A 27,210-nucleotide genomic window follows, 5' to 3' on the forward strand; every position below is an offset into this window, starting at 1 on the left:
TCTACTGAGCCACTGAACTGAACATTTTATCATCTCTAAATTGAAAATGTTGAAGGAGATAAACTTGAAGATCTTTGCCAACTCTGATATACATGGATAAATGATTGTTTAAGACTATTACAATTTGGATGAAGCACAAGCCAGGAGAAATGTCAATAACCTCAGATATGCAGATGACACCACCCTTATGGCAGAAAGCGAAGAAGAAGAACTGAAGAGCTTCTTGATGAAAGTGAAAGAGGAGAGTGAGAAAACTAAGATCATGGCATCTGGTCCTATAACTTCATGGCAAATAGATAGGGAAACAGTGGAAACAATGACAGACTTTATTTTGGGGGGCTCCAAAATCAAGCTTACTCTTTGAAAGAGAAGTTATGACCAACCTAGACAGCATATTAAAAAGCAGAGACATTACTTTGCCAATAAAGGTCGGCCTAGTCAAAGCTATGGTTTTTCCAGTAGTCAAGTATGGATGTGAGAGTTGGACCATAAAGAAACCTGAGCATCGAGGAATTGATGCTTTTGAACTGTGGTGTTGGAGAAGACTCTTGAGAGTCCCTTGGACTGCAGGGAGATCCAACCAGAAAGATTGAAGGCAGGAGAAGGGGACAACAGAGCATGAGATGGTTGGATGGCGTCACCGACTCAATGGACATGAGTCTGAGAACATTCTGGGAGTTGGTGATGGAAAGGGAGGCCTGGCGTGCTGCAGTCCATGGAGTCACAAAGAGTTGGACACGATTGAGCAACTGAACTGAACTGAAGACTATTAAGTAAATGACGATTAGTTTATTCGTTAGATAATTGAGAAATGTGTTACAGAGAAGCTGGCCACTTGACCCATGTTACCCAACTGTAGTGAATTCAGTTCTTTATTCTGCACAAAGCCACAGCCACAGTAGGTAGTGACTAATTTGGGCTGGTAGCTCTGCCCTGAGAAGCCTGCCTCTGAGTTCCTTTAATCACAATGGACTCAAATAAAGATAATGTAGCTGGGGACATAACTATGATTGTCTCTCTCCTCATGCTGCTCATGGCTGAAAGGAGGACAGCATTTGGCATTTGTCCACTGAGAGCTGATGCCAGGCTAAGTACCAAATAGGCTTCTGGGAGATCACAGGACTTCGAAGGCGAGGTCTGGGGCACAGACCTTTTCTGAATACTTACTGACTGCCAGGGTTTGTGCTAAGTATTTTCTATCCATGGACAAATTTATCAAATGTTCAAAACAATCTAGCAAAGTAGACAATATTGTTACCCCTATTTCACAGATAAGAAAACTATCGAGATGCAGAGCATTAAATACTTGGGTGAGTAAGTACCAAAGACAATAATTAAATTCAAACAGTTCTGACCTCAGAGCTTATACTCTAACCTTCTACATTGGGTGGTTGCTAAGTCTCTTCAGTTGTGTCAAACTCTTTGGGACCCCAGGCTTCTCTGTCCATAGGATTCTCTAGGCAAGAATACTGGAGTGGGTTTCCATTCCCTTCTCCAAGGGATCTTCCTGACCTAGGGATTGAACCCGTGTCTCTCCTGCATTGGCAGGCAGGTTCTTTACCACTAGTGCCACCTCACTGTATCACCTATAGCTGCTCATATGTTTTAGGCAAATAGCACTCCAGACATACTGGATTTGATAGTGTCTATGCCTTATGATTATACAGTGAAAGTGAGAAATAGATTTAAAGGACTAGATCTGATAGACAGAGTGCCTGATGAACTATGGACAGAGGTTCGTGACACTGTACAGGAGACAGGGATCAAGACCATCCCCAAGAAAAAGAAATGCACAAAAGCAAAATAGCTGTCTGAGGAGGCCTTACAAATAGCTGTGAAAAGAAGAGAAACGAAAAGCAAAGGAGAAAAGGAAAGATATTCCCATTTGAATGCAGAGTTCCAAAGAATAGCAAGGAGAGATAAGAAAGCCTTCCTCAGTGATCAATGCAAAGAAATAGAGGAAAACAATAGAATGGGAAAGACTAGAGATCGCTTCAAGAAAATTAGAGATACCAAGGGAACATTTCATGCAATGATGGGCTCAATAAAGGACAGAAATGGTAGGGACCTAACAGAAGCAGAAGATATTAAGAAGAGGTGGCAAGAATACACAGAAGAACTATACAAAAAAGATCTTCACGACCCAGATAATCACGATGGTGTAATCACTCACCTAGAGCCAGACATCCTGGAATGTGAAGTCAAGTAGGCCTTAGGAAGTATCACTACGAACAAAGCTAGTGGAGGTGATGGAATTCCAGCTGAGCTATTTCAAATCCTGAAAGATGATGCTGTGAAAGTGCTGCACTCAATATGCCAGCAAATATGGAAAACTCAGCAGTGGCCAGAGGACTGGAAAGGGTCAGTTTTCATTTCAATCCCAAAGAAAGACAATGTCAAAGAATGCTCACACTACCACACAGTTACACTCATCTCACATGCTAGTAAAGTAATGCTCAAAATTCTCCAAGCCAGGCTTCAGCAATACGTGAACCATGAACTTCCAGATGTTCAAGCTGGTTTTAGAAAAGGCAGAGGAACCAAAGATCAAATTGCCAACATCCACTGGATCATCAAAACAACAAGAGAGTTCCAGAAAAACATCTATTTCTGCTTTATTGACTATGCCAAAGCCTTTGACTGTGTGGATCACAATAAAGTGTGGAAAATTCTTAAAGACATGGGAATACCACACCACCTGACCTGCCTCTTGAGAAACCTGTATGCAGGTCAAGAAGCAACAGTTAGAACTGGACATGGAACAACAGACTGGTTCCAAATAGGAAAAGGAGTACATCAAGGCTGTATATTGTCACCCTGCTTATTTAACTTATATGCAGAGTACATGATGAGAAACACTGGGCTGGAGGAAGCACAAGCTGGAATCAGGATTGCCGGGAGAAATATCAATAACCTCAGATAAGCAGATGACACTACCCTTATGGCAGAAAGTGAAGAGGAACTAAAAAGTCTCTTGATGAAAGTGAGAGAGGAGAGTGAAAAAGTTGGCTTAAAGCTCAACATTCAGAAAACTAAGATCATTGCATCTGGTCCCATCACTTCATGGGAAATAGATGGAGAAACAGTAGAAACAATGTCCGACTTTATTTTTTGGGGCTCCCAAATCACTGCACATGGTGATTGCAGCCATGAAATTAAAAGACACTTACTCCTTGGAAGGAAAGTTATGACCAACTTAGACAGCATGTTAAAAGGCAGAGACATTACTCTACCAACAAAGGTCCATCTAGTCAAGGCTATGGTTTTTCCAGTAGTCCCGTATGGATGTGAGAGTTGGACGGTGAAGAAAGCTGAGCACCGAAGAATTGATGCTTTTGAACTGTGGTGTTGGAGAAGACTCTTGAGAGTCCCTTGGACTGCAAGGAGATGCAACCAGTTCATCCTAAAGGAGATCAGTCCTGGGTGTTCATTGGAAGGACTGATGTTGAAGCTGAAACTCCAGTACTTTGGCCACCTCATGCGAAGAATTGACTCACTGGAAAAGATCCTAATGCTGGGAAGGATTGGGGGCAGGAGGAGAAGGGGACGACAGAGGATGAGATGGCTGGATGGCATCACTGACTCGATGGACATGAGTTTGGGTAAACTCTGGGAGTTGGTGATGGACAGGGAGGCCTGGCGTGCTGCGATTCATGGCGACGCAAAGAGTCAGACATGACTGAGCGACTGAACTGAACTGAACTGATGCCTGTGGGATCAACATCTGTTCTTCCACAAGTGTCTCTAGGCACATACATGAACACTGAAATATTTGCCCTCAAATCGATTTTTCCCTCTTCTCCTGCAAATTAAATTTCTTAGATTCCCTTGCTGTCTCACTTGTTTTGTCCAAAGGAAGACACCTGTGGGAGACTGGTGGACAGGAGGAAGAGTATTTCCTTTACCTTCTGCTTCAGAGAGGTGTATTCTGCAAGAGGCTCTATCTCCTGAGTGACTCTAGCTTCTGGGAACAATTTCTCTATTCATGGCACCTGCATCATCAGGCCAACCACTCCATGCTTTTAGCTTCAATTTAATACCAGTTTCTGGCTTCTAACAACGTTACCTTTTCCTATTACCCATCTAGCTGTAGATGGGTGGAAAACTAGTAACAGTTTTCTATGGTTGCTAAATGTTGGCTTGCCCCACCATCCCCTATTTGGCTTTGTTTTGACAGTGTGATATGATCTCTGTATTAAACCATACAGAAGAAATATCTAGAGTGGTTTTTATTTTCCTGACTGGATCATTATTGATATAGACAACTTCTGTAATCCCAAGGCTTCTCACTATCACACAAATTGGTGTATCTCCTTCAGAGCATGTGTCACAACCCTTCATTACCTTGTTTGTTTACTTTTTTGTTGTTTATCTTTTCTCCACTTCAAGTGGATTATAAAGTCCATGAGGAACTTTGTCTTGTATCTTGAGTAGCTATCCCAATGCCTGGAACAAGGAAGCTCAATAATACTTTTTATGTTTTGTCTTTTTATTTACTTTTTATTGGCGTACAGTTGGTTTATAATGTTGTGCTAGTTTCTGCTGTACAATGAATGAATCAGCTATATGTATACAAACATCCCCTCAATAATATTGTCGACTGACTGTATCCATTAAAAAAAAATCCAAATTTTTATTGGATATCTCCTATGTGCCAGTCACTACTGTAGGAGACAGCAAGGTTAGTAATTCATTGCCTCTGCTTAAAAAAAAACAAACTTCTATTTCCACTTAAGTGATATTGAATAGAAAAATGTACACATAACTAGTGTATTAATTTGCCAGGGCTACCATAATGAAGTACCACAGTCTAGGTGGCTTAAATAACATAAATTTACTTTCTCACAACTCCAAAGCCTAGAAAGTCCAAGATCAAGGTAGTCTTTTCCAAGGCCTCTTTCCTTGTCTTATAAACAGCTGTCTTCTCCTTTGTCTTCACATGGTCTTCACCTGTGTCCAAATTTCCTCTTCATGTAAGGACACCAGACATATTTGAGTAGGGCCTATACAATGACCTTATTTTTACTTAACTACCTCTTTAAAGTCTCTGTCTCCAAATACAGTCATGTTCTGAGGCACTGGGGTTTGCACTTCAACATACGGATTTGGGGGAGGGGTGCACAATTCAGCCTATAACAATCAGTGAGTAAAAGATTATTTTCAGTTGAGAAAACTAAAGGTGGCACTATAGAAGTTAGATGAAAGGTGATAAAATCAGGTCTTAGAGTGTTTCAGAAAAGCTTTCTAGAGGCTGTGTGCCTAGTGTCAGGTCTTAAAGAGATTTTATAGAGTCGTGAGAGCTTGAATGGGCTGGTTGGCCAGAGAGGTGCACTCAAGAGCCTCAGTGTGAGTGAAGGTCCCTAGGTGAGAAAGTGAGGAGACATTGTAGAATCTCTGATTACTGAACCATCAGACTTGAAAGGAAGTTGAAAGGTCACCGAGGCTAAGTTCCCATTTGATTCAGGAATCCCTTGCCAAAGGACAATTCGGCTTCTGCTTATAACCCCTCCCAGGACTGAATACTCATTAAGGCAGTTACTTTGATATTAGGCCAGCTCTGTTTGGCCAAAACAATGCCTTGGATGAAGAGGGGAGAATTTGCTAGAAAGGAGAGGACAGTAAGGTAGTGTGTGGGGCATGCCAGTGATGTCTTCATACCAATCGCCTTCAGACACTTCTTTCTGATGTCATATTTTAATTCCTTCTTGCTGTAACCCCAATCTCTGCTTTTTGTAATCCCTTTCTTGCCTGAACCTCCCTGTGGGTCAGGAGCCTTGGATTCTTGCCTTCTTTGGTTGTACTACCGTGGGCAAATATCTTTCACTCTCTAGTCTTCAATGTTCATGTCTATAATAGGGGACTAATTAATTAACACTCACTGTCATGTCTTCCTCACAAGGTTATTGTAAGACTATATGCAATAATAATGGGTATGAATGTGACCAACAGCATCAACTCCCAGCAGATGCAGAGGGGCCAATCTGGGTTGAATTGCGTAGAGTTAGAGACATCATGAAGAGGTGGGTGGTTTCTCCGTTTGCCTGTTTTGCTGATGTTCATTTGACTTATTCTCAGCAAAATAAGCAAATGGAAAATTCATCCATCAACAAGCTACCTTTTATATTCCTGAGGGTGTCAGGAAGAATCCTGAGGGTGTGTGTGTGTGTGTGTTGTATGTTTGTATGAATTATAGCAAAAAGAAGCATGGAAAGCTGCAGAGGGTAAAGTTGAGACTATCTTTCTTATGTGACCTTAGGTAGGTCCCTTCCATCATCTAAACCTCCACTTATTTATCTGTAATATGAAGATACCAATGCCTGCCTCCACAAGGTTGTTCTGAGAAGTGAAAGTGATAAAGCAGGAGAGTGTTGGCATGGCTTCACGGGGGCAGGATCATATTATTTCAAAGGCTGGCCCAACACCTCTGGCAACTTTGGAAAGGACTTTTCGCTGACTCGACACAATTGGGGAGCCCCACAATAAACAGCATCTAACTCCAGCACAGCCGGAGGCAGGCAGAGGTGGCAGCTGCCTTCTCCTGGGCGGAGGTTATTCACCCACATCATCTCCCTGCACCCCTGCCTCCCAGAACTCAAGCCTTGGCAAGGGACAAAGGCAGTCGGTGGGAACCCCCTCCCACATCTCCCCAGGCCAAGCACCTCTGGGAGCTGTGGGGCAGAGAAGCAGAGCCTGCTGCAGGGATGGAAAAACCTGAATGAAGGCGAGGTCCGGAGAGGAGGGGATTGGGCTGTAGGGCTGTGAAGGAAACGAGGGGGAGGGGGCGCTGGGGCTTTCGCTTGCTCCAGCCCTGCCAGCCCAGCCTGCCTGAAACAACCCGCGACAGCCTCCAGGGCCTTGACAAGAAGCCGGACTTCATTAGCACCATGCAGTGGATAAGGGGCGGATCGGGAATGGTGAGTGAACATAATCGCAGCTTCCCCAGCTTCAGTCCCCTAGCCCCACCCCCAGTTCCTTCACCAGCCGCCATGCAGTGAGCCCCCTAGCTTCTGCACACAGCCCTCTCCGCTGTCCTTGAGATACCAGCAAGCTTGCTGTGGCCATTTTAGGAGTCCTTGCTCGCCTGCCTGTGAGGAAAGCCCCCTCCCTTCTCCGTCCTTTTTCTTACCACCCCGGAGTGGGATAGGAGTTGGGGGGGGGGGTCACCTGGCAGACCAGAGAGGCAAGGGGGTGGGTAGAGGGACTCTCTGGAAGCAGTGAGTCTCTCAGGAGAGAGGACTGGGGGGTTTGCACGGGGTTGGGAGGGAGGGGGTAGTTACAAGCCTGGGGTTGTGGAGGGGGCAGTATGGGAGAACTGCATGCTCTCCGAAATAGGCTGTGTGTATCCCCTTACTGGGAGAGCCAGAAAGCCCCTCTCAGAGAAGCTTCCTGGGGGAGTACTGAAGCCCTTCCTTGCCTAGGCTGGGGTCACCCTGTCCACACTTGAAGCTTTGTCAAGGAGAGGCTACAGAAAATGTCATTCTGGAAATGGGTCTGGTCCCCATTTGGTTAAAACTCTCCCCGCCACCCCCATCCAAGGAATATGTGCTTGTGTGTGTGTTTACTATCATCCTCCCAACAGTTCACTGTATGCTATTATGTTCCCTTCTCTACCTGGAGACCTTGGAATGACTTCCTTTGCAGAGAGGAAGTGGTGGCTTCATCTTGATGACTCTCTGACTCAGCGAGGGGTAGCTCAAGTCTGGTCTGGGACTCTGGGGCATGGGAGGCCACCATGCCTTTGTCCTCAGCTCAGAGGCATGAACAAGAGAGTCTTGGAGGGCAGTCGGGTTGGGTCAGCAGGCACTGATGGCAATGCCAGCCTACAGTTCCCCACTGCTACCCATAACCTGCAGCTGAAGGAAAGTAGCCTGAAGCTTTTGAGAAAAAACATGTATTTAAGTCCTTTTTTGTTTCCATTCTGGAAAGGAGGCGTAAATCTGGTGTGGGCTAGGACTGTGTTCAGAGGAGTTTCCTCAGACCTCTGTTTCAGTGGTTCTTGAAGTCATTCTTTCTTATTAGTTTGTATTTGCCAGGGCTTCAGATCTTCCTCTTTCCGTGGGGTCCCATAAGGCTATTTCAAATGTTTGTAGAACCAGAAAGCTGTAGAGCAGGAAAAGACCTTCAGACCCGTGTTGTCCATCCAGGAAAGTTGTGATTCAGAGAGTGGGAGAGACTTGCCCAGGGCCACACAGCTCCATGAAGGTACAGCTCAGTCCAGCATAAGAGTCTCCTGACTCTGTCAGTGTCCCTTTCCACTGCTCTACAGAATCATCAAATGGTGCTGAGAAAGGCAGAAAGGAACAGAGAATCATGATCTTGGTAAAGGACTTCTTTCATAATGAACTAATGCCATGAAATTTGCCTTAAAAAAAATGAAAGTCCTAGTATTTCTAGAAGCTGGGTCTAGGTGATACTTCCCTCCTCCTCTAAGTGTATTATAGTGTAGGGATCCAGAGCCACCCATTGACAACAGATTAAGTTAATAGAGAAACCTGAAGTTTTGCTAATTGTGTATGAGAAAGAAGAGAGGGTAACAGAAACCTTGTAGAGACTGTGTAATTAAAGATTGATGGAGAAATCATATAATATTTTTAGGGGACTGAAGTAGTGAATATTGTATGATGAAAGCATTTGTTTAACTGTTTGCCAGAATTCAAGTGATAGGAGTAGTAAATTCCATTATAGCCTGGAAAGCAAGAAACTTCTCATCTTGGCTCTGCTGTTTAATAGGAGTGCTTTGAACCTCAGTTTTCTCACCTATTGAATGGGGCTGTTAATGATTACCAAAATCCTTCCAGGTCTGAGATTCTCAGATTCCTAGAAGTAAATGTTGGGTAAAATTTAACTAGTGGTCCATTATGAAAAAATAAGAGTGCATATTTAGCCACCATTTTATAATGTGGCTGATCGAAAAGTCATTGCTCCTTGTTCTTTCATTTTCAAAGCCCTGGAAATTCATTTTGAGCTTTTCATTACAGTGAGTTTTCTTTGCTGAACATTCGACTATTGAACTGATTGCAAGTGTCACATGTTATACAAAGGTCCTTGAACATAAAACATCAGTTGGCATTTACAGAATAAAATCTGTCTCAGTAGATAGTGTTAAAAAAGAAAAAAAAAATGAGCTCACTTTTGATGGTAGATTGTTCAGTGTATTTATTCATAGCTTGTATCTGCAATGTCAGTTTGTGCTAGGTTAGACAGTACCTTGAGTGGAGGGAACGCTGATCTCAGAATCACAAGTCTGACATTGAAGGGCCTGGCTTTCATACTTCTCAACTCTGAAATACTTGACAATTGTCAAACCTCTTTCATTCTCAGTATTGTCATCCATCAAATGGGGCAAAGTACCTTATCTCATAGATGCTATTGAGTTTCTTAATTAATTCAACAAAAATATAGAGGCTGCTATGAATTGACACTTATCTAGGTGTTGGAGGTAGCAGTGAACAAAAAGAAATTCTCTGCTATCATATATCTTACATTCAAGAGGTTGAAGGGGCTCACTAAACAATTGTACAAATAACTATGCAATATGTCAGAAGGTGCTTAGCTCTAAGAAGAAAAAGAAAACCTAGTAAGAGAATAGAGATAGGGTTGGAATAATGTATTAGATGTCAGTCGAACCTCTCTAAGAAACATTTGAGTGGAGATGTGAAGGAAATGAAGGAACAAGGTCTGTGGGGATATTTAGGTGAAATGGATGGAAAAACAGCCAGAGAAAGAAAGAGAGAGCACATCTAGTTTGTTTAAGGAACACAAGGAGGCCATTGTCCTGGGGACATTTAATCTGAGTGAGATGGGTAATTTTTGGAAGGTTTCAAACATACAAATGAGGGGCTTAATCTGACTTAAATTTTAAGAGAATAATACATTGTAGTGGAGCAAAGAGCTGTGAGTTGGCTCTTGTAATAGTTCAGGTTAGAGGTGATGATGGCTTGGTCCAGGGTGATGATAATCTGTATGAAAGGACTGACTGCACTCAGCATTATAGATGATCTGTATCTTTCTCCTTTCTGGCCACCCATCTAAATCTCAGATGGCTGAATGTGGAGCTAGAATGAACACAGAGTGGGTAGATGCATGCAAGGGAATTTTGTGTCTAAGTCAATGATCAAATGATCTGCTTTGAGCTCCTGGCCTCTAGTGGGGCTAACTAAGAGTTGATTCTGTATGGATTATCAATGAATCAGTCTCTTGCTTTCTGGGATTCTGGAGAATATTAAGTATATTATTAGTATTTTGGAGATATGATACACTTAACATAGGTAACACCTGGAATGGATCATTTGTAATACTCTCTCCTCTACATGACAAAATTATTTTCAGTAATCATGTAATATTCAATTCTAATAATTATTTTATTGATTTGTTTTTTTTTAATTTTCAATAATTAACAATGAAAAAGAAGAATAATTCAATTTTAAAGACATTCAAATTCAGTAACATCTCATATTTGATCTAAAATCTGTACTTATTGAACAAAAGTACTACACTCTATAGTTTGTATTGTTTTCTCTGTTCTATATTTTAAACACAAATAAAAACTCCAATTGGTCACAAATGACAGAATTGAAATAACTTACATTTTAGCTTGACTACAATTATTGTGCTATTTTTGTTTACTTCGAACTCGCTATTTAAATTCTAGAACATTTAGTCCCACAGGGATCTGCAGACATGAAATGCACCCAAAGCTACTTTGAATGTTCTTAACCTGGGCTTCCCAGGTGGCACTAGTGATAAAGAACCCACTTGCTGATGCAGAAGATGTAAGAGACATGGGTTTGATCCCCGAGTGGGGAAAATCCCCTGGAGGAGGGCATGGCAACCCATTCCAGTGTTCATGCCTGGAGAATCCCATGGACAGAGGAGCCTGGTGGGCTCCTCCATGAGTCCATAGGGTTGCAAAGAGCTGGATATGACTGAAATGACTTAGCACCCATGCACACAAACATTTTCAAAGTAAAATGAACTGAAGGAACACATGTAAAATCTGTGTGCATGTTGGGGGTGGCAAGTGTACAACTGGAATCAGCTGAATCAACTCCGAATCAACTTCCATGTAGAATACAATATTATTAAAGGATAAGTAATAAAAGTTGCTTTGAAACTGTACGTATATATTACTAAAACTCAGTAATAACAATAGTTGTTTGGCGTTTTGTCCAATGAAAGATTTTTTTCAAGGAGGAATATTCTGTTACTGAGATTATTTAGAATTGCTGGTGCATGGTGATAATAAAAGTACACTTTTACTTTTAGTCTTAAAAAAATCTATAGGTAGTGCACTCTTTCATTATCTGCACTAAAGATCGTCTACTCCTATTGTTCTACTCTTGGTATGCCACTGCTTTGGATACTATGGAATCTTGAACTAATTCCATGTCAAATTTCATGTTGCCAATATAAAAGCCACAGCATTTGAATTGGAGGAAATCTCTGCGTAAGCAAGACAGAGTGGCTACTGGTAAGTTTAATGGTTGATTTATTTCTGCTGTGAATAATAGGAATCTATTCACAGTGGCTTAAAACATGCAGATTTTATTCTTTCACATAAAATAGGTCAGAATATAGGCATACCTAGGCCAATATGGTAGCTTTAGGAAGTCTTTGGGGACTTCTCTGTTCCACCATCCTTAGCATTTTGCTTTTATTCTGGAGGTTGCTCCATGATCCAAGATGGGTGTTGAAGCTCCAGAACATTTATTAATATCCACATTTTAGGTATGAGGAAGCATAAAAGAGGAGGAAAAGGACTTGACCCTCCTTTTAAAAGAAACCTTCCATGAAACTCTATTGAATACTTCTCCTTAAATCTAATTGGTCAGAACTAAGTCACATGGACACTTCCAGCTGCAAGGGAAACTTGGAAATGTAATCATAGAAACTGGCTGTTTATGTGCACAGCTAACAGTCAGGGGCAAGATTTCTGATACAAGGGAATAAGGAGCCATTGGGAGACAACCTACATTTATTGTCACAGTTAACCCACAAGTATGCCTATCTGTGTAGAAATGCAGAGATTTAGGGCTTGAACTCAGCTTTGGACTATGAGCTACAACCTAATAGATGTGACCAACAGCTAAAATGTGGCCAGTAGTAAAAATGCTGCCATCAACCTGGTGAAGGGTCAATCAAGACTTGATGTATTCTAGCCTTCCATTACGTCCCCTCGGTGACAGTCTTCTTGTGAGACCAAGTGGATGGTAATATCCTTCACAGAGATCAGGAATACAAAATGAGGAGCAGCATTTAGAGAGGGTAGAGAGGGGAAATGACTAATACAATCTGAGCTACGTTAAGTCTAAGATGCTCAAATAGTCTCAAATGGGAGATAGCTAATAGGCGGTTGGTGATCTACACATTGAGCTCACAGGAGGATTGGGAGGCATTGGTTACAGTTGAAGTTCTGACAGTAGATGAATTCCCAAGTAGTTTGAAAGGCAGATCAGCCTGGGAAAGGGAGGGGTAGGATCAGAATTTGAGCTTTCTCCTTTTTGTGGTCCCCTCCTCTTGAGCAGACCCAGTGTACTCTGTTATCTACTTTCTAGAATTTCCATGGCAACAATATAATTTCAGGCTTTACTTTCTATAGTGCTTAAGTTGCTTCTGGACTGCCTCAGCTATAATGTCCAATCTGGTTGATATTGGGTATAATTTAGCCCAACTCTTTAGATCAGGGGTCAGCAAATTATAGCCTAACAGTCAAATCCAGCCCACATACTAAGAATGTTTTTTACATTTCTAAATACTTGGGAAAAATTGAAAGAAGAATATTTTGACACACATATATGAAATTACATGGAAATTTATATGAAATTCTAATTTCAGTGTCCCTAAAGTTTTATTGGAGCACAGCCATGCTCACTATGCCTTCATGGTACAAAGGCAGATTTGAGTAGTTTTGACAGAAACCATATGGCCTGAAAAGCCTGAAATATTTATTATTTGATGCTTTACACAAAAGTATTGTAGACTCCTTGCCTCAGAGCCCTAGGGTTGCCATGGCAATTCCTAACAGGAATGGGATGGATAGGGGCAGGCAAAAGTTTGGATCTCCTACTTTTGATTTACCCAGAGCACCTAGGTTTTTGCTTCATGTGTTAGGTTGTTGCTTACAGCTTTGGAAAAAGGTTTTGCTTTCCCTGTGTTCTCCCTACCTCCCACAAAATTTTTTTTTCATGCCACTCATTTTATAGATTGTGAAAGCTGAGTCTTAGATAGGGAGGGTACTTTATCCAAGATCACAAACTGAGTGTAACTTGGAAAAGAATCCACAGATTCAGCTATATTTCAATTAGAAAGAAAAAAAGAAAGACACACCCAGAATTCAAGAGATAGGAGTAATAAATTCCATTATAGCCTGGAAAGCAAGAAACTTCTAATCTTGGCTCTGCTGTTTAATAGACATGCTTTGAACCTCAGTTTTCTCACCTATTAAATGGGGCTACTAATGATTACCAAAATCCTTCCAGGTCTGAGATTCTCAGATTCCTAGAAGTAAATGTTGGGTAAAATTTAACTAGTGGTCCATTATGAAAAAATAGGAGTGCATATTTAGCCACCATTTTATAATGTGACTGATCGAAAGGTCATTGTTCCTTGTTCTTTCATTTTCAAAGCCCTGGAAATTCATATTGAGCTTTTCATTACAGTGAGATTTCTTTGCTTTGCTGAACATTCGACTATTGAACTGATTGCAAGTGTCACATGTTATACAAAGGTCCTTGAACATAAAACATCAGTTGGCATTTACAGAATAAAATCTGTCTCAGTAGATAGTGTTAAAAGAGAAAAAAAAATATGAGCTCACTTTTGATGGTAGATTGTTCAGTGTATTTATTCATAGCTTGTATCTGCAATGTCAGTTTCTGCTAGGTTAGACAGTACCTTGAGTGGAGGGAACGCTGATCTCAGAATCACAAGTCTGACATTGAAGGGCCTGGCTTTCATACTTCTCAACTCTGAAATACTTGACAATTGTCAAACCTCTTTCATTCTCAGTATTGTCATCCATCAAATGGGGCAAAGTACCTTATCTCATAGATGCTATTGAGTTTCTTAAATTAATTCAACAAAAATATAGAGGCTGCTATGAATTGACACTGATCCAAGGTGCTGGAGGTGGCAGTGCACAAAAAGAAATTCTCTGCTCTCATATATCATATAACTTGGAAAAGAATCTACATATCTAGCTATATTTCTATTAAAATAATAAAGAAACACCCAGAATAATTTTTGACCAGATGTCTAGCCCCCTATGGCCCAGTCAAGTTAATACATAAAATTAATCATCACATAGCCTAACTTATCTTTCCAGTTTTCTGTGAGAATCATATGTGTGAATAGATAGGAAGGAGACGTATGAATTTTGTTGCTCTCTATCCATAGGGGAAGATTATTATTGACAGGACAGAAGGGATACACATGTGGGTAGAAAGAATATGATCTTTCCTAGTACCCTGAATTCAGCTCTCAGAAGATGAGACCCAACTTTACTCTTCTCTGAGTGCCAAGAGATCCAACAGGAATTTCATTCACAAATAACTATCCCTCCCACCCCAGCCCAAGGCTTCCTGAATTCTCTGCTTGAGGAGAGACAAAAAGGCCCCCAAACAGTCCCATGACATGATGAGAGGAGCTTCTTCTTAGGAACCTACTGTTTGAGAAGTTTGCTCATCAGGCTGTTTTTGGTGTGTGTGTTGGGGGGGGTAGTTGTGTGTGGGGGATAGTTGTGTGTGTAAGTGTGTGTGTGTGTGTGTGTGTGTGAGAGAGAGAGAGAAAGAGAGAGGGAGAGAGAATGTGACTAGTTCTGCAAGTGATTAAGCTGTTCAATAATGACAACCAGGGTGTATGTGTGTGTGTGAGAGAGAGAGAGAGAATGTGACTAGTTCCGCAAGTGATTAAGCTGTTCAATAATGAAAACCAGGCAGTGGCAGAAAATAAATGCATTCAGCTAGTTCTAAGAAATCCTGTTACCATGAAGAAATATTTTGTCAAAGTGCCTGTGTGGTATACAAGGGAACTGGCATTCAAGTTGAGTAAGCTATGTAGAGATTTGGAGAAAAATCTTAACAAACTTGCATTGTAATAAAAAATAAAGGATGAGATAGTGAAGTTTGTGGGGAGTTTGGGGGAGGCAGCAGGAATTGTGTGTGTAAAGTTCTTAAGGCTGAGATAGTTTCGTATGCTCAAGGGACAGAAAGAAGGCAGGTTTGGCTGGAGCACAGTCAGAAAGGGAGACAAGTGGCATGATAAAAGTTAGAAAGTCAGGCAGGGACCAGATCACACAGGATCTTGTAAGCCCAAAGAGCCTGCAGGCCCAGGGAAGGTATGTATCAGGGAAGGTATATATCACTATACTCAAAGATAGTATGGTTCTGTGTTTAATAGCATGTTCAACCAGACTGCGTAGGTTCAAATTCTCACTCTGCCAGTTATTAGTTTAGTGACCTTGAACATGTTACCTAACCTTTAAGTGCCTCAGTTATGGCCTCTGAAAAATGAGGATAATAATGGTCTATCCATACTGTTATTGTAAAGATTGAGTTATGCTAACATTGTGTGTGATAGTGCTGGACACTGACAAGTACTATTTATTATAAGTACAGTAGGAAGCATTTGAAGCTGTAGAATAATGGGATCTGCTTTGTGATATGAGAAATTGACTTTTTCAGGCTATAGAGACTAGATTGAGGAGAGAGAAAGTGGAGAAGTCAAGCCCAGTTAAGAAACTGCTGCAGAATAAAGTCATTGGAGCTGAGAAAAGGGCAGATTGGACATAATTTTGAAGATAGAATCAATGGAAATTGATGCTGGATTGAGTGAGAGAGGTATAGGACAGGGAGGAAATGTGAAAGAAAACCTCTAAGTTTCTGGCTCTGTCACTGACTAGTTGTGTGATTTGGGGCAAAGGATATAACCATCCTAAGCTCCAGTTTCCTTATGTATTAATCAAGGTTCTCCAGAGAAACAGTACCAACAGGATATGTATGTGCACACACACACACACACACACACACAGTTGGCTCTTAAACAACACAAGTTTGAACTGAGTGGGTCCACTTATATGTGCGTTTTTTCCCCAAAATATAGACTGCAGTACTACATGATGTGAAACTGTGGATATGGAGGGCTGTCTGTAAGTTATACATGGATTTTCAACTGTGTTATTGCTCAGCACCCTTAACCCTTCCATTGTTCAAAGGTCAACTTTATAAATAAATAAACACACACATACACAGAGGGTGAGAGGGATAGAGAGAGATTTATTTTAAATAATTGGCTCCTGTGATTGTGGAGATACAAATCCAAAATCTGTAGGGTAGGCCGGCAAGCTGAGAAAAGTTGCAATCTGAGTCCGAAGGAAGTCTGCTAGCAGAATTCCTACTTTCTAGAGGGAGGTCAGTCTCTGTTTTATTAAGACCTTGAACTGAGGCCCACCCACATTGTGAAGTATGATCTACTTCACCCACAGCCCACAGATTTAAATGTTAATGTCACCCAAAAGAATACCTTCACAGAAATATCCAGAATAATGTTTGACCAGATATCTGAGCATCGTGGCCCAGACAAATTGACTCATACAATTAACCATCACACCTTATCTATGGAACTAGAATAACAGTTGTCATTGGTCATTGGTACTATTGTGAAGATGAAATTATGTAAAGCACTTGGAATAGTGTATTTCACATAGAAAGGGTTCAAATAATGATCATCTTTATTATTTTAATACAATAATAATCTCACATTTTGGGGGTATTTTGCATTTACAAAGCCCCTTCACATACATGAATTTATGTAGTCATTACAACAATGTTCATACTTTAAAGTTGGGGAAACTGAGACTGGGAGAGATGACATATCTTCTTTTCCACACATCTATCTTCAAACAAAGCCAGAATGAAACCTTGAGCATTACTCTCCCCGCTTGCCAGGAGTGGATGTTTGCCTGGCTTCCTTCATTCCAGTGGTAAGGGGTACCAGTAATAAGATCATGAAGGCAATAGGGCTTGAGAATGCTGCTGCTGCTGCTGCTAAGTCACTTCAGTCGTGTCCGACTCTGTGCGACCCCATAGACAGCAGCCCATCAGTTTCCTCTGTCCCTGGGATTCTCTAGGCAAGAATACTGGAGTGGGCTGCCATTTCCTTCAGGTTGAGAATAGGGCTAACATTTACAAAGCCAATGTTCATCTTGTGACAGGCACTGCACTGCTCTGTTTTGCATGTGTATCTAGTTTAATCTTCCCAACAATCCTGTGAGGTAGGTGTGAAATCACCAGGTAGGTTGTGGAAGAGAACAGGACTCTTAGGCCACATGCTGAGAACTCAAGTAACTATTGCTCCTTCCTCCCTCACCATTATAAATTCTAGAGATTGTGAAAACTCAGGGAAGCCATTTGAATGTTTGTGAGACATAAGTATTTGGGTGTGTAAAGGTCAATGAAGCCTGCCAGAATGCCTTTTGTGTACAGAGCAGGCACTTCTATGAATATTTGTGGAATGGATGAGTGAACTGATGAAGGAAAAGATTCTTAGACTGCCTATAGTCAACCATGCCTGGAGCTGGCCCTAGAAAAGGCAGAGGAATTTGTGATAAATATTTTCTTTGGCCCAGGTGAGATGCCCCTGAACCAACCAGGCAGTTAGGTGAGGGGTACAGGCTGAAATGGGAAGCTCCAGAAGTCCTTCCTGAGAAAATTGCTTAATTCCTTTGGATACCAGTTTACTAATATGCAAAATGGAGCCATTTTATCCCTCTCTCTCTCTCTCCCACACACACATGCACACTGCCCTCCCCACTCCTTCATTCACTTATTCAGTAATACATATTGAGCATCCGCTATGTACCAGACACTGTCTTAGGCACCGAATTGTGAGCAAATCAGACAAAATCCTGTTCTTGAGGAACAGATTTTCTAGTATGGCAGATATATGCTAAGCAAATTATTACATAAAGCATATAGTATGTTGTAAGTGCTAAAGAGAAAAATACAGCCGGGAAGAGGGAGAAGAAGTATACATAGGGGTGGTTAAAATTTTAATTTCCTATTTCCGGCTGCACTTCTCTCACAAGTTTGCCATGAGGTTGAAATGTGATAAAAGGCTTATTTAAGAAGCTGTGAATTTCCATTTCAATGTAAGCTGCAGTTATTCTTGTGGGGGGATAATTTTTCTTGATCCTTATTTGCTGTTCTCTTTTCTAACAGTGTAGTAAGAGTCCTGATCCGGAGGACAAGAAATTTGGGTTCCAGGCCTAGCCCTGGCATGATAGTTTCTTAAAAATCCTAAATGTATAGAACTTTATGGACTCGAAAGTACTGTCCCTAGAACTGAGTTTTCTGGCTTTTAATTCTTTGTTCTTTCCATTCTACCATGAAGCAGTGAGAGCTGAGGTAAGTCTCTTTCCTTCTGAGAATCAGAGTGTTCCCCTTATGTAAAGTGGGAATGATTGATTACCCTCCACCCCTTGATAGCCTCCTTTGGCTGTTGTGAGGACTCAACCAGATAATGTCATAAAATGAGCCTGTAAGGGCTGTTTGCTGTGATCTGGAGAATTGGTACTCCTGCTTAAGTGACTTTTTTTGTACTTTATAAATTGGTTGTATGTGTGGAGGTGGGAGAGTGAGCCTTTGGGACTGAGTGCAACTTTCCTTTTGCAGAAGCTGCTGAGGATAGTGGAGGAATCAATGAGTCTCAGCACCTCCAGAAATAAGAACAGCTATACAGAAAATTTAGCATCTCATGATGAAGTGGCAACCAGTGGTGTTCAGCCCCTTTTCACCACTCTGCTTTAGAGAATTGGGAACCAGGACTAACCTTTTGACATTTAATACACAAATGACTCATGACCTTTAGAGACTTCCACTTGCTACTTAGATATGATCCCATTTAGAATACTAGGGGTGGGATGGGGAGCATTGAATAAGTAGAATCTTCATTTAGTATTCCCTTCACTTTTTCTACTATAACAATTATTCTCTTCTTAACCAAATGTTTTACTCCATATAGAACTTCCAAATTCATTATTTCATCATCTTTTTAGTAGGTATTATTTGTTTCTTCTATTATAGATGAGGAAAATGAGGCTCAGAGAGTATATGATTTGCCTAAAGTAAGGGGAAAAGATAATATTCAAACCTTCAGATAATAGTAATTGTTAGCATTTACTGAGCTTCCTATGTGCCAGGCATTATTCTAAGTGCGTTACATGAATTCACTCATTAAACCCTCATCAGCAACTGTAAGAATCTCTCTATTTTTCAGGTGAGGAAACTACAATACTAAGAGTCTGGAGCTTGCTTAAAGTGAAGGGCAGAGTGAGTACCAGGAGATTATTGAGTTCTCCCCATTTTAAGGATGAAAAAAATGAGGCTCAAAAACATGAAGAAACTTGCTCAAGGTCAAACAACCAACAGTTAGAAGAACTGAGGTTGAAATTCAGCAAGCTGACTCTAGTGCCTATGTTCTGGACTCTCAAACTGTACTGCTTCTAGTGTAGGGCTCTTTGTAACCAGATTAAATGAAGCAGAGAGAAAGAAAAAGGGGGTGCACATTAACATCACACAGCATATTTAACACTTTTTAAATTAATTTTTAATGAATATAACAGTCACATCTTTAAAAATCAAGCAAACTTTTAAAATGTATACAATGAATGAACCTTATTCATCTAGGTCCCCCCATTAGAGGTTACTAGAGTTTCTTTATGCAGATATGAGCAAAATTATTTTATTTTCTTTCTTTTTCATCCCCCAAACCATACATTTTATGTACTATTCAGCATATTTCTTTGTACTTCTTTACTGAAGTATAATTAACTAATTATATTAGTTTCAGGTGTACAACATAGTGATTCAATATTCCTATACTCTACCAAATGATCGTGACAGTAACTCTAGTTATAATCTGCCACCATACAATGTTATTATAATATTATTGACTATATTCCCTATGCTGTACATTACATCACCATGACTTATTTATTTTATAACTGGAAGTTTGTACCTGTTAATCTCTCATCTATTTCACTCATCCCTTCACCCTCTCCCCTCTGTCAGTCACCAGTTTTTTTTCTCTGTATCTGAGTCTGTTTCTGTTTTGTTATGTTTGCTCATTTGTTTGTTTTATTTTTTAGATTCCACATATAAGTGAAATCATACAGTATTTTTATTTCTCTGTCTGACTTATTTCACTTAGCATAATACCCTCTAGGTCCACCCATGTTGTCTCAAATGGCAAGATCCCATTCGCTTTAAGGCTGAGTAATATGCCACATCTTCTTTATCCACCCATCCATTAATGGGTACTTTAGGCTGCTTCCATATCTTGGCTATTCTAAATAATTCTGCAGTGAACACAGGATATATATATATATATATATATATATATATATATATATCTTCAAATTGTGCTTTTGCTTTCCTTAAGGGCCCAGAAGTGAAATTGTTGTATCATATAGAAGTTCTATTTTTAATTTTTTGAGGAACTGTTTTCCATAATGGCTTCACCAATGTACATCCCCACCAACGGTGGACAAGGATTCCCTTTTCTCCACACCTTTTCCAGTACTGTCACTTGTCTTTTTAATGATAGCCAATCTGACAGGTGATATTTCACGGTGATTTTGATTTGCATTTCCCTGATGATTAGTGATGTTGAGTATCTTTTCACATATCTGTTAGCCATCTCTATGTGTTCTTTGGAAAAACGTCCATTCAGGTCCTCTGCCCATTTTTCAGTCAGATCTTTTTTTCCAATATTGAGTTATATGAGTACCTTTTGTATCTTTATATTAACCTCTGATCAGCTATATCATTTACAAGTATCTCCTCCCATTCATTAGGCTGCCTTTTCATTTTGTTGATAGTTTTCTTCACCACATAAAATCTTTTTAGCTTTATGTAGCCTTATTTGTTTGTTTTTGCATTTGTTTCCCTTGCCTGAGGAGACACCTAAAAGAAAATATTGCTGAGACTGATGCCGAAGAGCATACCATCTGTTTTCTTTCAAAATTTTTATGGTTTCAGGTTTTAACATTCAAGTCATTAATCCATTTTGAGTTTAATTTTGATATATGGTATGAGAAAATAGTCCAGTTTGATTCTCTTACATATGTACGTCTATTTTTCCCAACAACATTTATTGAAGAGGCTGTTTTATCCCCATTGAACATTATTGCTTTCTTTGTTGTAGATTAATTAACTATATAAAGGTGAGATTTTTTCTGGACTCTCTAATCTGTTCCATTGATAGATGTGTCTATTTTTGTGCTGGTAGTATACTGTTTTGATTATTGTAGCTTTGTAGTATAGTTTGAAATCAGGGAGCATGATACCTGAGCTTCCCTGGTAACTCAGCTGATAACTCAGGCTGCAATGCAGGAAACCCCATTCCTGGGTCAGGAAAATATCCTGGAGAAGGGATAGGCTACTCACTCCAGTACTCTTGGGCTTCCCTGGTGGCTCAGATGGTAAAGAATCTGCCTGCAATATGAGAGACCTGGGTTCCATCCCAGGGTTGGGAAGATCCCCCAGAGAAGGGAATGCCAGCATACTCTAGTATTCTTGCCTGGAGAATCCCCATGTACAGAGGAGCATGGCAGTTATAGTCCATGGGGTCACAAAGAGTCAGACATGACTGAGCAACTAAGCACAAACACATACACAGCATGATGCATCCAGCTTTGTTCTTTCTTTCTTAAGATTGTTTTGGCTATTTAGAGTCTTTTATGTTTCCATACCAGTTTTAGAATGATGTGCTCTAGTTCTGTGAAAAATGCCATTATCGCTATCTTGATAGGGATTGAATTGAATCTGTAGCTTGCCTTGGTGAATATTAACAAACTTAATTCTGCATATTTTTTCAGACACTATATCTTTCAGATGTCTCCACATCAATCCACAAAGACTTTCAGAAGTCTCATCTTGACCCTCACAAATCTCTACAAACCTCTATCCATCTATGTGTCCTGCACACATCTTTTTATTTTTTACCAATCTTTGGTAGTGTCTAACTCTGTTTACATCTTTGCTCAGAGCCTCACTGCTAGACTATCTTGGACTTCTATAGAAAATATAGTTCCTAAGCTAATTCCTTAGTCTTCCTATGACACATAATCCAGTATCTTACAAACTCCCTAGCTGAACTAACCCCCTCCCTTCCTATTGCAGTTTCAACTTATTCCTATCGTCTACCTACCTACCATCCAATCTACCTGCTTACCTATGTAATGCTTGTTAGGCATCTATTCTGAGCAAAGCACCATGCTTAATTTGATGATGAATGCTTGGTGTCCTTACTGTTCAGCAGTTTTCAGTTTAAATGGAGCCTGTAAATAAATAAACTTGGACATAGGAGTCAGAGAAGTAGCTGGTTGAGTGAGTCATGAGGCCTAAGGATGGAACTATTCAGATTAGGCTCCTAAACTAAACACTGGGCCTCAGGGAAGTGTTCACTGCCCATATCAACCCTGAATTAATGCATTATTGGGTTTGGCCTTCCCAGAAAGATCCTGAGCCTGATATGAAAGCATTGCACTTCCTCTGAAGGGTCTTTGAGACCCTTGCTGCTTTCTTCTAACCAGTCCTTTCTACTTGGAGTAGAGGCAAGTTGTCTGACCTGCCAGCTTGCTTGAAATGGAACTGCAATAAGCCTCCACTCTCACCCCCATCCCCCTTAAAAAAAAAAAAAAAGAGAGAGAGAGAGAGAAAGAAATAGGCCCTAAATAGGTCATGTAAAGAAACGAGGAAATGCTGGTCCTGGGTATTTATTCAGCAATGTTTTCAGTCTTTGGCCACAGGAGGGCGGTATAGGCAATGTTTCTTGAGGGAAGGGCTTCCTTCTGAGTGGTGGTTTAGGATGGCTTCTGCCAACAGGGAGCAGAAAACCAAAGAGGTCCTGAAATGCTCAGCCTGTAATCTGCAAATTTTAGTCCCTTTGGAGAAGTTCTAAGTAACGAAAGCCCTGGGGGAGGGGAGGCAGTGCAAAGGTTGGTATTCACAGGCCACAGCAGAGAATAATTCCATGACACATTTCCTCTACATCCTAAATTGTGAATCAAGAGGACTATGCCTTGGTCTTCATTCACTAATTCATTCATTTACCATTTAGTTATTTATTCATTTAAAAATATTTATTGAATTCCAAGCACTGTTCTAGGTGCTAGAGATACAGCAATGAACAAAACAGTCTCTACCTTTATGGAGCTTACACTTTATAAAGGGAGAATACAAACCAATAAACAAATAATTATAACATTTCAAGGCTAGAAAGAAAAGCAGGATGATGGAATAGACAGTGATTAGATGGTTCAGGGATGGACTCCTTTTGAAGAGATGTAATTACACCTAAACTTGTAGATAGCTAGGAGAAAAAATCTTCAGGCAGAGTCAAATTCTTAATCCTGTTTGATTTTCCCTGTAAAATGCCACCCACACAACCATACAATTATATGCAATCTTATTCTTTAACTTAAACCAATCACTCCCCTTTCCTCAGGGTACCCCACTTGAGACCGACTCCATGTCTGCCACATTTTTGGCAAGGCTGTTGAAATTTTAAAACAACCAATGCTTTAAGTTACAACTTTAAAACAAGTCATGGTCTTTTAAGTTTTGAGTAAGTTTAAGGACTTGTTTGAGGTCATACAGCTTTAGATTTTCATCCACTGTCCTTTTTTCACTTTGCCATGAGCTTCTCGAGGCATTGTGGGGGCGCAGCAGCACACACAAGCATCAGCCATTTTAGGTGAACATGAGTTCACAGGTAGCTCTTCCTAAGAACTGGTGTTTAGAATAAGGGAGGTGACAGTTTCATCATACTCCCCATTGTCACTTCCACCTGCCTATGTGTTCTGAGGGATGTGTGGGCAAACTCCCTAAGCAACCAGCCTGGGGAGGGGACTGTAAATCATGCCACAAGGGGAAGAGCTTAAAGAAATGTCATGTTTACTTGGAAAACAAGTGTGTGTGTGTGTGTGTGTGTGTGTGTGTGTGTGTGTGTGTGTGTGTGTGTGTAAGATGGGTGTTCAGGGGGAATCAGAGTTTGAACTCATGATAGATATCTTCAAACACTTAAGAAGACTGTTGCTTAGATGGGTAGATCCTTCTTGCATAGCCCAGGGGCTAACAAATGGACAGAAGCCAGAGAAGAGTGAATTTTAGCTCAAAATGAATAATGACTTTGGAAGCTTGAAGATTAGATTTTTTTTTTCTTTTTGTTACTGAAGATATTCTAGTGGCTGCTGAACAAAACTCATCAGGGATATGGGAGGAAGAAAAAGTGGGCTTTGGAAATAGATCTCAATTTAAATCCTGCTGTTGGATTTGGGTACCTATATCGCTATGAACACATGATGTAAACATTCTTAACCTTAGTTTTCTACTCTTTAAAATAACAATAACAGTTACTTCTTTAGGGGCTTCTGGGAAGGATTAAATAAAATATGTTGAAAAGGCTAGCCCAAAGTAGATGTTTCTTCCTCCCACTTATTTCCTCTACCCCATCACGTATACTGTAGTGAGGAGTCCTACAAAGGGAGGTTGGGAAGAAATAACTTTTTTTTCCCATTTCAAGTATGGAATTCTGTGATTTGCTCTATAATCATCAACAACTTTATTCATTATCTGATTATGCTTAGAATACTATGACTTTGAAATTACATGCTTTTGTGACTCTTTTCCCCACTAGACTGTAAGCTTCCCAAGAGGCTCTATTTACCCCTAGCTGTCAAAATGACTGATTATTGAATTAAACTGATTTGGAGGGAGTAGTGATCTCTGTGCTGAATAACTGAACTAACCGAGAGTTCCTGTCCTCAGGGAACTGCCTCTCCTAAATAGAACTGACATCATGAATGTGCAAGAGCATCTAGTCATATAGGTTGCCAAGAAAATTAACAGACAAGGTTTAATATCTTCAGATTGTCCATGGCAAACATCAGGGACTATGAGGTGGCTGAAGTGGGAGTTGGATGGCCAATGAATGAGTAGCAATAGGGGTCAGGACAAAATGTGGAACTTTCCTTGGGTATGCTTTCTGACAGAAGTGGGGCTTTGGGAGCTATTTGAACCATTAGAAAACCAAGCATTGGCCTTTCCTGAGAGAAGGCAAATATTTAAGACCTAGATATCATACCTGGGTGGTAGGCTGTTTGGATTCAAGTCAGAACATTGAAACAGTTTATTCCTGTGACTGAGGAGATATCATGTCAAATGCTATTGGAAGGTGGAACACGTGTCACCTAGTGGCATTTATACAGCATAGTGTTGAAAAGCATAGGCTCTAGAGCCAGACAAGGTTGGGTTTGCACCTGGGTTCCACCACTGACTAGCCATGTGACATTGGGCAAGTTATTTAAGGACTATGCCTCAATCCCTCATGTGTAAAATAATGACAATAATAGTATCTTCCTTATAGGGTTATTGTGAGTATTAAAATAATTAATATATATAAAAGGCTTAGAATGATGCTCTGAGTAAGCACTCTATAAGCATTTATTATTATTATTATCTAATGAGTTCCCTTTGGATCTTGAGAAATATACTGAGTACTTACAGTAATTTCAGTGTGAGTTTGGACACATTTATATTCTAGACAATTATATTTATAAATTTATATTATATATATTTATAAACAAACATTTATATTCTGGATAATATAATTCTATATTCTAATTCATGTCATTAGCTCCTCAGCAGTGGCTGTAATAGAAGTAGTGATAATACCTGGCTCAAAAAGATGAAAGAACTTTTCACCAACTGAAATTGTCCAAAGGACTACCAGGTTATCTTAGGAGAGAGGAACCTCCTTATTGTCGTGGGTGTTGGAGCTGAAAACTGGATGAGGATGTTACAGAAGGGACTGAAGGACGGAATTGGGACTTTGCTATGCCAAGAGATTCTCTGATTCCTTGATTCTTGTCAGCAAAAGGGCTGCCTTTGAGGTGCTTCTTGAAACGTCAGGGCCTCTTCTAATTTTTTGAAATTGAAGTTGTGAGTCACCTTACACAGAAAGCTAACTGCAAATAAATGGAGCTGGGATCAAATGTCATGTTTCAAAGTCTGAAATCCCCCAAAAGTACTTTCAAGACTCAAGAAATGAGTTTTGTTTTCTGCTCTGCCAGCAATTAACTATGTAATCTTGTATAGCTTACTTTCTCTGGGCCTCAGTTTCCTAACCTAGACTATGAGGGGTTAGAATAGATTTTCTCTGAGGTCTCATCAGGTTACCTTCTGTGGTTGGAAGATATAATTCTCTGAGTAGAAACAACTAGGTGAAGGAGATAGTCATGCATTCAGCAGATGTTTATGAAGCACCTGCTAAGTGTCAAGCAAAGGATACCAGATTGGCAAGGCATTGTATACCATGCTACAGAATTTTCCTTAAAGGCAGTGCAGAGCCATGGAAGGCCTTTGAGCAGAGGAACTATATAACTCAGGGTTCAGCTGTGGAAATTATATTGCTCTAGTTATTTTCAGCAGTTTTAATATATAAAATTGAGTGTTTCCAAAATTGGTGGAAGGGCTGAAGGGGCAAGCTTTAGACTAGGCCTCCAGGAATGAATCTCAGAATGAATCCAGCTGTTTTCTCTGCCAGAAGAAAGAAGGTAAGGCATCAGGAGCTGTGGGAACACTGTACCTGATTTTCAGTTTAGGAATTAGGAACCTGCCATTGCCTTAACTATTGACTAGAGAATCATTATGCCTGCTAGATCCTCCATAGCAAAAATAAATAAGTAAAAATATTTAAAAGTCTCATTCCCTGCTTGTACAAAGACACAAAGCATGGTCTAGACACTGGGACCTATGGAAAGGTAACACAGCTGCAGAAAACTCTAAAACCCCACCATTCTACTTATCACCAGAAGCAGCAGAAGTATGTTTTCTGTATTATCACTTTCTTTCAAATATTGTGCATATGCCTATGATTGGCAGAAATAAATCACATCCAGAACAATGGATGCAAAGAAGTTTGAAAAATCACAGGTTGTTGTGTTGTTGTCGTTTTGGTTTTTATTAAAAGCTTTTCAGCAATACAGGAAGGCAAGCTAGAAGGAGGGTGGCATGGATCCTCAGCATCCAGTATATAATATCCACCATAGAATTAAGAAGAGCAGGACTGCTTTTGAAAGAGATAATTTGTTCAGGAGAGTAGAGGCTGAATTGGGGAGAGTGAGCAGCACAAGAGACCACAGTAGCTGGC

General features: G+C 40.3%; 1 protein-coding gene across 3 annotated transcripts in view; it reads left to right on the forward strand.

Annotated features, from left to right (window-relative positions):
* Nucleotides 1-27,210, forward strand: part of ARHGEF9 (Cdc42 guanine nucleotide exchange factor 9) — a 440,519-nt gene that overhangs the window by 144,770 nt on the left and 268,539 nt on the right. The gene's annotated exons all lie outside the window — the stretch shown is intronic.

This window comes from Giraffa tippelskirchi, chromosome X (genome assembly GCF_054371585.1).
Source record: "Giraffa tippelskirchi isolate mGirTip1 chromosome X, T2T-mGirTip1v1.2.pri, whole genome shotgun sequence".
Classification (NCBI taxonomy): domain Eukaryota; kingdom Metazoa; phylum Chordata; class Mammalia; order Artiodactyla; family Giraffidae; genus Giraffa; species Giraffa tippelskirchi.